Source organism: Heptranchias perlo, unplaced genomic scaffold, assembly GCF_035084215.1.
Source record: "Heptranchias perlo isolate sHepPer1 unplaced genomic scaffold, sHepPer1.hap1 HAP1_SCAFFOLD_70, whole genome shotgun sequence".
Classification (NCBI taxonomy): domain Eukaryota; kingdom Metazoa; phylum Chordata; class Chondrichthyes; order Hexanchiformes; family Hexanchidae; genus Heptranchias; species Heptranchias perlo.
The window spans coordinates 1,194,972-1,209,253 of NW_027139729.1; the positions used below are offsets into that span (position 1 = coordinate 1,194,972).

General features: G+C 44.4%; 1 protein-coding gene across 6 annotated transcripts in view; it reads right to left on the reverse strand.

The window, feature by feature from the left end:
- LOC137318393 (zinc finger protein 3-like) overlaps positions 1-14,282 on the reverse strand; it is a 626,361-nt gene that overhangs the window by 180,987 nt on the left and 431,092 nt on the right. The window lies entirely within an intron of this gene.

Here is a 14,282-nt window from a genome sequence, read left to right on the forward strand (position 1 = left end):
ACCATCCTTTCAGGCAGTGCTTCACAACACTCCGTGTGAAAAATGTTCTCCTTATTTCCGCTCGAGTTGTTTTGCCAATGATTGTAAACCGATGACCTCTGGTTATCAATCCAATTATTTAATTACCCCTATTTGCTCTATAAAAACGTCTCATTATTTTGATCTCCTCTTTTTGATCTCCCCTTAACCTTTTCTGCTCTATCCCTCCACATAACTGAAGTCCCTCATCCCTGGTATCACCCTGGTAACTCTCCTCTGTACCCTCTCCAAGGCCTTTACATCCTTCTTAAAATGTGGTGCCCAGTGTTGGAGACAATACTCCAGCTGAGGCCTAACCAGTCTTTTGTAAGGGTTTAACATGACTTCCCTATTTTTTTATTCAATGCCCCTCTTTTACAAACCCATGTATCCCATCCGCTTGCTTAACCACCTTATCAACTTGCCCTGCCACCTTCAAAGATTTGTGAATATGCGCCCCCAGGTCCCTCTGCTCTTCCACCACCCCCAAAATAGTACATTGAGTTCCATCGAGTTACTTCGAAATTACAGCACAGAAACAGGCCATTCGGTCCAACTTGTTTATGCCAGCATGTATGCTCCATACGAGCCTCCTCCCTCCCTACTCCATCTAACCCTATCAGGATACGATATTCCATTATGCCTCTTGTGCTTATCTACCTTCCCCTTAAATGCATCTACGTTATTTCCCTCAAGTACTCCTTGTGGTAGCGCATTTCACATTCTTACCACTCATTCGGTAAAGAAGTTCCACCTGAATTCCATATTGGATTTATCAGTGACAGTCTTATATTTATGAACTCTAATTTTATACTCCCTCCCAAGTGGAAGCATTTTCTCTTCATCTACCCGACCAAATTCTATCATTATCTTAAAGACTTCTATCAGGTCACCCCTCAGCCTTCTCTTTTCAAAAGAAAAAGAGTCCCAGCCTGTTCAGCCTTTCCTGATTAGGATATCCCCTCAGTTCTGGTATCATCCCTGTGAATCTTTTCTGCACCCTCTCCAATCCCTGTATATCCTTTCTATAATATGGAGACCAGACTGTGCACAATAATCCAAGTGTGGCCGAACCAAGGCTCCACACAAGTTTAACATAACTTCTTTGTTTATCAATTCTATCCCTCGAGAATTCAACCCCAGTGTTTGACTCGCCTTTTTGTAAACCTGCGTCGCTACTTTTAGTGATTGGTCTGTTTGTGCCACAAAATTTTATTAAAATTTCAAAATATGCTTTATTTCATAAAATTTAATGATACACACATTTCAATGAAAATGTCACAATTACCGTTCAAAACAATACAATACAGATCGTGCACACTAAGATCTCATTATTACAATTCAAAACACAGTACATATGTTCAAATACATTCTGTACCATACAAAGTGAGATGTCCTTACATGGTCGCCTTTCCTCAAAGAACCTTTTCGGAGGCAGCACCTCACTTCAGTGCGTCCCTCAGAACATACTCCTGGACCTTGGAGTGTGCCATTCGGCAACACTCGGTCGTGGACAGCTCCTTCAACTGGAATCCAAGCAGGGAGTGGCCCTGGGAATCCTCAACATTGACTCTGGTACCCATGAAATCTCATGGCATCAGATCAAACATTGGCAAGGAAACCTCCTGCTGATTACCACCTACCGTCCTCCCTCAGCTGATGAATCAGTCCTCCTCCATGTTGAGCACCACTTGGAGGAAGCACTGAGGGTAGCAAGGGCACAAAATGTACTCTGGATGGGCGAATTCAATGTCCATCACCAAGAATGGCTCGGTAGCGCCACTACTGACCGAGCTGGCCGAGTCCTGAAGGATACAGCTGGCAGACTGGGCGTGCGGCAGGTGGTGAGCGAACTAACACGAGGGAAAACCTGCTTGACCTCGTCCTCACCAATCTACCTGTCGCAAATGCATCTGTCAATTACAGTATTGGTCGGAGGGACCACCGCATCGTCCTCGTTGAGATGAAGTCCCGTGTTCGCACTGAGGACACCATCCAACGTGTTGTGTGGCACTACCAACGTGCTAAATGGGATAGATTCAGAACATAGAATCATAGAATCATAGAAGTTTACAACATGGAAACAGCCCCTTCGGCCCAACATGTCCATGTCGCCCAGTTTATAACACTAAGCTAGTCCCAATTGCCTGCACTTGGCCCATATCCCTCTATACACATCTTTCCCATGTAACTGTCCAAATGCTTTTTAAAAGACAAAATTGTACCCGCCTCTACTACTGCCTCTGACAGCTTGTTCCAGACACTCACCACCCTTTGAGTGAAAAAAATTGTCCCTCTGGACCCTTTTGTATCTCTCCCCTCTCACCTTAAATCTATGCCCCCTCGTTATAGACTCCCCTACCTTTGGGAAAAGATTTTGACTATCGACCTTATCTATGCCCCTCATTATTTTATAGACTTCTATAAGATCACCCCTTAACCTCCTACTCTCCAGGTAAAAAAGTCCCAGTCTATCGAACCGCTCCCTATAAGTCAAACCATCAAGTCCCGGTAGCATCCTAGTAAATCTTTTCTGCACTCTTTCTAGTTTAATAATATCCTTTCTATAATAGGGTGACCAGAACTGTACACAGTATTCCAAGTGTGGCCGAACTAATGTCTTGTAGAACTTCAACAAGACATCCCAACTCCTGTATTCAATGTTCTGACCAATGAAACCAAGCATGCTGAATGCCTTCTTCACCACCCTATCCACCTGTGACTCCACTTTCAAGGAGCTATGAACCTGTACTCCTAGATAACCTTCTTCACTGTCCACAATGCCACCAATCTTGGTGTCATCTGCAAACTTACTAACCATGCCTCCTAAATTCTCATCCAAATCATTAATATAAATAACAAACAACAGCGGACCCAGCACCGATCCCTGAGGCACACCGCTGGTCACAGGCCTCCAGTTTGAATAACAACCCTCGACAACCACCCTCTGTCTTCTGCCGTCAATCCAATTTGTATCCAATTGGCTACCTCACCTTGGATCCCGTGAGGTCTAACCTTATCTAACAACCGACTATGTGGTACCTTGTCAAAGGCTTTGCTAAAGTCCATGTAGACCACGTCTACTGCACAGCCCTCATCTATCTTCTTGATCTAGCAGCTCAAAACTGGGCATCCGTGAGGCAATTTGAGCCAGTGGCAGCAGCAGAATTGTATTTCAGCACAATCTGTAACCTCATGGCCCAGCATATTCCTCACTCTACCATTACCAACAAGCCAGGGGATCAATCCTAGTTCAATGAAGGGTGTAGAAGAGCATGCCAGGAGCAGCACCAGGCGTACCTAAAAATGAGGTGCCAACCTGGTGAAGCTACAACTCAGGACGACATGCATGCTAAACAGCGGAAGCAACAGGCTACAGACAGAGCTAAGCGAGTTCACAACCAACGGCTCAGATCAAAGCTCTGCAGTCCTGCCACATCCAGTCGTGAATGGTGGTGGACAATTAAACAACTAACGGGAGGAGGAGGCTCTGTGAACATCCCCATCCTCAATGATGGTGGAGTCCAGCACATGAGTGCAAAAGACAAGGCTGAAGCGTTTGCAACCATCTTCAGCCAGAAGTGCCGAGTAGATGATCCATCTCGGCCTCCTCCTGATATCTCCACCATCACATAAGCCAGTCTTCAGCCAATTCGATTCACTCCAAGTGATATCAAGAAAGGGCTGAGAGCAGTGGCTGCAGCAAAGGCTATGGGCCCCGACAACATCCCGACTGTCGTGCTGAAGTCTGGTGTTGCAGAACTAGCTGCGCCTCCAGCCAAGCTGTTCAAGTACAGCTGCAACACTGGCATCAACCCCACAATGTGGAAAATTGCCCAGGTGTGTCCTGTCCACAAAAAGCAAGACAAATCCAATCCGGTCAATTACCGCCCTTACAGTCCACTCTCAAACATAATCAAAGTGATGGAAGGTGTCGTCGACAGTGCTATCAAGCGGCACTTACTCACCAATAACCTGCTCACCGATGCTCAGTTTGGGATCCGCCAGGACCACTCGACTCCAGACATCATTACAGCCTTGGTCCAAACATGGACAAATGAGCTGAATTCCTGAGGTGAGGTGAGAGTGACTGCACTTGACATCAAGGCAGCATTTGACCGAGTGTGGCACCAAGGAGCCGTCGTAAAATTGAAGTCAATGGGAATCAGGGGGGAAACTCTCAAGTGGCTGGAGTCATACCGAGCTGAAAGGAAGATGGTAGTGGTTGTTGGAGGCCAATCATCTCAGCCCCAGGGCATTGCTGCAGGAGTTCCTCAGGGAAGTGTCCTAGCCCCAAGCATCTTCAGTTGCTTCATCAATGACCTTCCCTCCATCATAAGGTCAGAAATGGGGATGTTCACTGATGATTCCTCAGTGTTCAGTTCCATTCGCATCCCCTCAAATAATGAAGCAATCCGAGCCCGTTTGCAGCAAGACCTGGACAACATCCAGGCTTGGACTCATAAGTGGCAAGGAAAATTCGCGCCAGACAATTGCCAGGCAATGACCATCTCCAACAAGAGAGAGTCTAACCACCTCCCCTTGACATTCAACGGCATTACCATCGCCAAATCCCCCACAATCAACATCCTGGGGGTCACCATTGACCAGAAACTTAAATGGTCCAGCCACGTAAATACTGTGGCGACAAAAGCAGGTCAGAGGCTGGGTATTCTGCAGCGGGTGACCCACCTCCTGACTCCCCAAAGCCTTTGCACCATCGACAAGGCACAAGTCAGGAGTGTGTTGGAATACTCTCCACTTGCCTGGATGAGTGCAGCTCCAACAACACTCAAGAAGGTCGTCACCACCCAGGACAAAGCAGCCCGCTTGATTGGCACCCCATCCACCACCCTAAACATTCACTCCCTTAACCACCGGCGCACAGTGGCTGCAGTGTGTACCATCCACAGGATGCACTGCAGCAACTCGCCAAGGCTTCTTCGACAGCACCTCCCAAACCCGCGACCTCTACCACCTAAAAGGACAAGAGCAGCAGGTATATAGGAACAACACCACCTGCACGTTCCCCTCCAAGTCACACACTATCCCGACTTGGAAATATATCACAGTTCCTTCATCGTCACTGGGTCAAAATCCTGGAACTCCCGTCCTAACAGCACCGTGGGTGAACCTTCACCCCACGGACTGCAGCGTTTCAAGGCGGCGGTTCACCACCACCATCTCAAGGGCAATTAGGGATGGGCAATAAATGCCGGCCTCGCCAGCGATGCCCACATCCCATGAAGGAATAAAAAAAACACACGTAGCGTTGCAAATAAAGTTCGTGAGCTGCAGGCTCAAGTCGCCAGATGGGACGATGATCTAGTGGCAATAACAGAGACGTGCTTCAAAGAAGGGGAGGATAATATTTAAACATATTTACTTAAAAAGTCGTCACCTTGTAGCTCGGTTGAAAATGTAGTCAACTTGAAATTGTAGTAAGCAGTGAGGAGGATAGTAGCAGACTTCAGACAGACTGGTAATAAAATGGGCAGACACATGGCAGATGACATTTAATACAGAGACGTGTGAAGAGATGCATTTTGGGAGGAAGAATGAGGCGAGGCAATATAAACTAAATAGTGCAATTTTAAAGGTGTTGCAGGAACGGACAGACCTGGGGGTGTATGTGCAAAAATCATGAAAGGTGGCAGTGCAAGTCAATAAATCTGTTAAATAAAACTTATAGGATCATTGGCTTTAAAAATAGAGGTATAGGGAAAAGAAGCAAAGAGGTTCTGCTAAACCTTTATAAATCATTGTTTTGACCGCAGCTGAAGTGCTGCGTCCAATTCTGGGCACCACATTTTAGGAAGGATGTCAAGACCTTACAGAAGGTACAGAGGAAATTTATTGGAATGATATCAAGGATAGGGAACGTCAATTAATTGGAGAGACTAGAGACTCTGGAATTGTTCTCCTTCGAGCAGAGGGACATTTAAGAGAGGTGTTCAAAATCATGAAGGGTTTTGATAGAGTAAATAAGGAGAACATGTTTCCACTGGCAGAAGAGTCGGTGGCCAGAGGGTCAGATTGAAAATTATTGGCAAAAGAACCAGAGGCGAGATGAGGAGAATTTGTGTACACAGTGAGGCCTATCAAGATGTCCGTTTGCAAATAATTCCAATAATCCATGGTCACTTTCAAAAGGTGGCCTTGAGCCTATTGACACAAAACAGCGTGAAAATTTCTTCAAAATGCACAAAAGCCCTGGTTTGGGACAGAGTGAAACCGTCACTGAAAGATAAAGGAAAGCAGCTGGGTTGGGTGTGTGTCCAAACATTGTGCATTTTTACAGATTCCCACATCTCCACACCATGAAACAGAATTGCATTAGAAGTGTCGGAGCTCTATTATGGGATGGATGGATGGATGCATTAACGGTGGGAATTGATATGGAAACATTGGGGATTAAAAGCTTCATGCTGATCCCAACGGGCAACTGCAGCACTGAGTTTATTGAAGGACATTAGTCTCCACCCACTGTGCAGATCTATATCTCAGTGATATGGTCAGCTCTAGCATACTGAAAGAGGAAGTGGAGTCTAAATAATGAGAACCGAATGGTGTTAGAATCCACTGGAAACCGGTACTTTGAGAGACACTTTACTCACTGTCACGAACATCATAATATGAGTGTCATCGCTTTGGAGGGCGGACTAAAAATACAAGATAAATAAGTAAAGAATTTGAAAATATTATGTGGTACATTTTGGTAGAAGGATTAAGGAGGCCACGTACTCCCTGGAAAATAAGCGTCTAAATTGGACACAGGAGCGAAGCAATGTAGGTGTACAGATTCACAAATCATTAACAGCAGCAAATAAAGTTAACAAGGCAATACATTCCAAACAAAGCACTGGGGTTCATTTCTAGAGCAATAGAATTGAAAAGCAGGTGAGTTATGTTAAACTTATATAGAACCTTGGTTAGACCACACTTAGAATACTGTGCACACTTCTGGTCGCCATATTAAAAAAAGGATGCAGAGGCAGTGTAGAAGGTGCAAAAAAGATTTACAAGAATGAAACCAGAACTGAGTGGTTACGCCCATCAGGAAAGATTGAACATGCTGGGGATCTTTTCTCGAGGAAAGAGAAGGCTGAGGGGTGAGATGATAGAGGTTTTAAACATTATAAAGTGGTTCGATAGGGTAATCGTAGAGAAGATATTTCCACTTGTGAGACAGTCCAAATCCAGGAGCCCTAAATATAGAATAGTCACAATAAATCCAATCGGGAATTCAGGAGAAACTTCTTTACACAGAGAGTGGTGAGAATGTGAAACTTGTTACCACATGGAGTAGTTGGGGCGAATAGTATAGATGCCTTTAAGGGGAGGCTAGATAGGTACATGAGAGATAAAGGTGTAGAAGGAAATGCTGATCGGGTTAGCTGATGTAGGATGGGGCGAGACTCGCGTGGAGCATAAACACCGGCACAGACCATTTACGCCGAATGGACTGTTTCCATGCTGTAAATTCTGTATAACATCAGGTTGAAGTTACCAGTGAGAGCAAATACATAAAAAGGAAACCTGAGGTTAAACATTTTGAACGTAAATTCACTGTGTTAATCTTTCTGATATGCTTTCAACTGAAAGTTAATTTCAAATAATTATTTAATTATTTGAAAACCACCAATATTCGAGGTGTAGTGACAGACTTATTCATGGTCATTGATTTATTAATAAATTCAATTCAATTCACTTAAAATACGTAGACATATTTAATATTGCAACTAATATCGCCTAAGCCATGAATAAGGAGATGTATTTAGGTACAGCATTCAATCAGAATGGGAGAAAGCAGAGGAAACAAACAGTCTCACGGCAAGAGGAGGACAGTACCTGAGGAAACTGACCATTCACAATTTCACCTGGTTTGGGGCCCGGAATGGAAGTTGGGTAGTCAGCTGTTTCCACCGAATAAGGTCAAGGGAGCAGGAGGTGGGTCTAATGGGCAAGCTCAGCTCGGAAAGTACATGCGTGGAGATCGGAGGGAAACTCGAAAAAGGCTCAGGATCAGGGCTGGATGATGGGAGAGCCTTAGGAGAGGTTGGGCTTGGTGATATTGGGAATTGTGGGATGCAGCATAGGCATCTGAATGGATGGTCTTAATTTTAGTGACTTCGGTTATGTAGAGAGACTGGAAAAACTGGGATTGTTCTCCTTAGAGCAGAGAAGGTTAAGTGGAGATTTAATAGGGGTGTTCAAAATTATGAGGGGTTTTGTTCGAGTGTGTAGTGAGAAATTGTTTCCACTGGCAGGAGGGTCGGGAATCAGAGGATACAGATTTATGTTAATTGGCAAAAGAACCAGAAGGAAATGAGGATAAATGTTGTTACACCGCAAGTTGTTCTGATCTGGAATGGTGGTGGAAGCAGATTCAATAGTAACTTCCAAAAGTGGATTGGATAGAAAGTTGTAAAGGGAAAAACTGCTGAGAGATGGTGAAAGATCAGGGGAGTGGGATTAATTGGATAGCTCATTTAAAAGCTGGCACATGCATGACGAGCCGAAAGGCCTTCCTCTGTGCTGTAAGACTTTATGAAGTTCACTAGGTCCTCGTATTTGTTGTTGGAGGAGAGTGTGGAGGGGGCTGGGAAAGAGATTTATGGAGATTGTGTGTTGTGGGCAAAAGAAGCTGGAGGTTATCTTTGGTCCCCAGGGTCATTCTGGAGCAGCAGGCGGTTTTCAGAGAGGACATAGTGTTTGTTCTAATTCTGGGTCAGCCATATCTGGTGATGGATGGCTAAACCAGTGGTGATCCAGATATGCTCAAGTCTGCACCCCTTGGAATTACACCAGCAGGAACGATCAGGATAGAAGAGAGTAAACGTTTTACTCGGGGCAAAGGCATCAACGGTTGAAGAACGGGAGTGGTTGAGAAGTTCCACAGCTGCAGAAGTATGATGACAAATGGCGGGTCAAAGTCTCGGCAACAGGGAGTGTGAAAGTGTTTATTGCAAAGTTGGAACGCAGAAGTAATTTGATTTGAAGTAAGTAAGGAGATGTGGGTTATGATGGTTGCAAGGAAGTGACCAAGGCCTTGGCAGTGTACGACTCTGGGCACCACACTTTAGGAAGGATGTCAAGGTCTTGGAGAGGGTAAAGAGGAGATTTACCCGGATGATACCAGGGATGAGGGACTTCAGTTATGTGGAGAGATTGGAGAAGCTGGGGTTGTTCTCCTTAGAGCAGGTAAGTGTAAAGGCAGACCTAATAGAGGTATTCAAAATAATGAGGGGCTTTGATAGAGCAAGTAGAGTGAAATTGTTTCCCTGGCAAGAGGTCTGTAACCAGAGGTCACAGATTTCAAATAGTTGGCAAAAGAACTAGAGGGAAATGAGGAGAAATGTTTACATAAAGAGGTTTGCGAAGATCTGGAACACACTACCTGAAAGGGGCATGGAAGCAGATTCCATTGGAACTTTCAAAGGTCAATTGGACATGTGCTTGAAGGGGACTAATCTGCAGGGTTATGGAGAAAATAATTGGGGTGTGTTACTAATTTGGATAGCTCGTTCAAGGAGCCAGCATAGACTCGACGGGCCGAAAGGCCTCCTTCCACGTTGTAAGATTCTATGATTCTATGATTCTTGTCAACTTGAAATTTTAGTAAGCAATGAGAAGGATATTGGCAGAGCTCAGGGGGACATTGGTAGATTGGTGAAATGGGGAAACACATGGCAGATGACATTTAATGTAGAGAAGTGTGAAGTGATGTATTTTGGAAAGAAGAGTGAGAAGAGGCAATATAGCCTAAATGATCAAATTTCACAGCGGGAGCATTAACAGAGAGACCTGGGGATTCACATACACAAATCTTTGAAGGTGGAAGTTGGAGATTAAACGTTAAATGCCGACCCTCCTGCCAGTGGAAACAGTCTCTCCCCAACTTCTTGATTAAAACCTTTCATTATTTTTTTCTGAGCAACGGTCAGCAGTAGCACTGTGTTTGTTGAAGGACATTAGTCTCCACCCACTGTGCAGATCTATATCTCAGTGACGTGGTCAATTGCAGCATACTGAAGGAGGAGGTGGAGTCTAAATATTGAGAACAGAATGGTGTTTGAACTCACTGGGAACCGATACTTTTACAAACAGTTTACTCATTGTTACAAATGTCACAATTCAGGTGAACGGTATGGAAGGAGGAAGTAAATTGAACATGAATAAGTAAAGAATCTGAAAATATTGCAGGCAGAATTTAACAGTGATATCAAATACTTAGAACGGAAGCCAATGGTTTCAGCTCAGAAGCGCTTCACCTCGGACAAAGAGGAAGTTTAACCGCTGACAGTAAGGACAGTCAGCAGAACAAGAATGTGTTTCAACACACTGAATGAAAATTCATTGTGCCAATCTTTCTGATTTTCTTCCAACCGATGGTTATATTCATTAATTCTTTGAAAGCAACCACTATTAGAGGTGCAGTAACGGATATATTCTCAGGCATTCATTTATTAATAAAATACAATTCAAGAGACTTAAAATGAATAAAAATATTTAATATTGCAACTAACATCTTCGAAGCTTTCATTAAGGGAATCTATTTAGGGACAGCACTCAAACAGAATGGGAACCCCTGACAGTAAGAACATTGTAGCAGAACCAAGAATGTGTTGAAATATATTGAATGAAAATACATTGTGGCAATCTTTCTGATAGGCTTTTAACCGAGTAATTAATTAATTCTTTGAAATCCACCCCTAATAGTGGTGCAGGAGCACACTGATTATCAGGCATTCATTTATTAATAAAATTGAATTGAATTCACTTGAAATTGATAGAGATGTTTAATATTCCACCTAATATCTCCTAAGCTAGCAATAAGGGGACATATTATATTGTGTCCCCTTGTTCTCCATTTCACCACCATAACTGAATAAGGTCTATCGAGAGGTGTAAATTTGTAACTAATTCCATTAATCCATGGTAATTATCAATAGGTGCCCTTGGGTCTATTTACAAAAAACAGCATGAAAAATTGGAGATAAGGGGTTAATGCTGAGCACAACTTGCAGCTGCAGCACTGTGTTTATTGAGGAACATTAGTCTCCACCCACTGTGTAGATCTGTATCTTCGTGACATCCAGCACACTGAAGGAGGAAGTTGAGTTAGAATAAATTCCTAGAGCTGAATGCCGCCTGAGTTATTCACCAGAAACATTTATTCGTACAGACAGTACACATACGAACATAAATATCACAAAACCCCTAAAATCGAGACGCAAGATGGAATAGAGAATGAAAAATAATCAAGAAAACTGAAAATGGCCAATACTGAAGAGAACAGTCAGAGCAGTTGGCTTCATGGCGGAAGACAGCGGTTTCAACTCAGAGGAGGGTTCGTTCAAAGAAAGAGGAACTTAACCTCTGACAGAAGGAACAATGTCTCAGCACCAACGGAATAACTAAAAATATATTTACTAGATTATCCACTGAATGTGTTCAAATTTTTCTTCTCCCTTTTTTCTCTCTATCTCCCCCAAAGAGGTGTATTCACGAAGGGAGTTGCTCAGGGCCGCCCTCCAATACCCCACCGCATTATCTGCTCATGTCTGAGTGCAGGGGGTTGATTGACCTGAGGTCAGCCGTGGTGACCCCTGGATAACTGTACCCTCCTAACGCGCATGCTCACTTCCAAGCATGGAACATATGGTATCATAGAATCATGGAATCAGAGAAGGTTACAGCACGGCAGGAGGTCATTCGGCCCATCGAGTCCGTGCCGGCTCCATACATGAGCAATCCAGCTAGTCCCACTGCCCCGCCAGAAATAGCAGGGCTCGTCCGAGATGCAATAAGATGCGATAAGGGGACACGTGGCCGATATTTCATTCAATGGCTTTGGGGCACTGAGCCCACTGGTATCGCTGCTATCACCCATCCCCACCCCGCACCCCCCTCCCCGCCCCTTGATGGAGATCAGCAAACTCAGTGGATGTTGATCGTTGAATTTTCCTTTTACATACATCTTACTCCTACACTGTCGACAGTAACTGGGCAATCGGGAGACCAATATCTCCCCTTTTCACCCCGTCTCAAGGCGCCTCACTGCAGCGTTATCAAACAAAATGTGACACCGAGCCGCTAAAGAAGATATTAGGTCAGGTGACCAACAGTTGTTCAAAGCTGTAGGTTTTAACAGACAGATTCTCATAGATTCAATTGTCAAAGAAAAACTAGATCCGAGATACTTTAATACCGATATGAAGAGAGATTGTCCCCTCTCCGTTACACTCCCCTCACCGTTACCCGCAGAGAATTCAGCACAAGCAAGCAACCGCTCTGAATGCTTTCCAATGTAGAGGGCTCCACACCAAATTATGAGTTGCTTTCATCCACTGAGATACCGGCGCTCGGACACCGCCGGGTTCAGTCTCACTCTCCCGCCTACAGTTGCCCACTCAGACCGGGAATTGGTATAAAATTGTTTCACGACTCACCAAACAGCAATAAAATGGCGGTTGTATCCATTTTCGAAGAAGTGCTACTTGAGACATGAGAGATGGAAGGAACGGCGACTGAATCACTTGCTCCAACTCACTGAAGGACAAACCCGGAAGGGTTGAGAGACTGAGAGCGGATACAGAGGCTGGGTGGGAATGAGTTGGTCCCCACAATTAAAGCAACAGCACCGAGTTTTGTACAACCTGAAATAAGATGGGGTTTGGAACATTGCAATGATCTAACATGGCAGCCTTTGACTATTAGACGGTGATCATAGGATGAAGGGGTTAGAATGGACCATTTACCCAGAACAACACCGTAAATCGTTTGTGTTAAGTGAGAACGATTGCTCCCATCATGGTCAGGATCTCCATTGCTGGGAAGGGACCGTGTCCCACTTCAGGCACTCGGTGTCAGCATCAAGCACCCAAAATTCAGGCGCAGGAAAATGTAACAACAAAGTGCCTCTACCCAAACCTCAGAAGAGCTACTGTATCGATTATTGCTTTTCTATTTCGCAAAACAGCCCTCCCGTGGGCTAGTTTAGCGAGGTGTTGTCCACATTAAATTACAGCCGATTAAAAATAAAACTGGAACATCCAAAAGCGGTAGCAATTTAGTTCCACAGAAGTCTGGTATTATGAATATAGATGGATATGTTCAATGTGACTCTGATATTGAGTTGGTTTACTCTCTCATATCGCCCTGGTAACGACTGTGAGAATGAAAATACCACCTCCAGCTTTCTCCATCCGCCAATTTCAAACCGTTTCTCGATAATAGAACCGAAACACAGCGCTCCGCACAAACCCTTACAGACTCGGGCTTCATATTCAAGGATTCCCAGAAACCCGGAGCTTTTAAATAAACTCCGTTACAATTAACAGAATGTAATATTCCTGCCTAAATACAGTCCCTTCGATAACAAGTCAACCCGCCTCCTTCCATTTCAGTCCCAGACCCGATTCTATCTCACCACACATCCCCTCCCAGACGGGTTCAGCAGTTTACAAACACTTTATTCCAGCTGATTTGGAGAATCTCGTGTGTTGGTGTTTGAGTTGTGGCGCAGAATTTCTCCGCCAGTGTTACCGTCTCACAGAGACTCTCGCCCTGAATCTGTGAAAAGAAAATGACCATGAACTGGGACTGGAGCCGAACACATCCCCAGTTCCAGTGAGGCCCGGACACCCCATTCTCAGTGTTTTATATCAGACAGTCTCCCACCTTCATGTTCAGCACTAGAGAGAGACAAACACACACTGTCAGTCTCACACTTCCAATCGGTGTGTCTATATCATGCTTGCCAGCATTATCCAACCTACATACACAGCACCAGAGAGAGACAGACAGACACGATGAGAGAGAGGGATAGAGAAAGCGGAGAGACACAGAGACAGACAGACATACACAGTATCAGTTCTAGACTGACCTGTAAAGTTGCGTTTTATCCAGAAAGATCCCATTGTTGAGAAAGAAGGTGCAGTCTCATCTCTCACTGTTATTGTACCAGAGACAGACACATTATTAATCCCACACTTAGGTACAGTGCAGAGAGTGAAAGAACAATGGGCTGCATTTAACCCTCTTTTGCCTGTTCTACCATCTGCAGTTATGCAGCTCAGGGCCGTTCGGCATTATTCTCAGTAGAGCAAGAGTTTCACTCCGGTTAAATTAATCTATGACTTTTGCTGTCAGATATTAATCCTACACGGTCCCAACAAACCCACCGACTCACTCTTTCCTCACATGTTTCTCCAGGATTGGTTTCAGAAATGCCCGCATCAGTTTTATCAGTAAAGAGT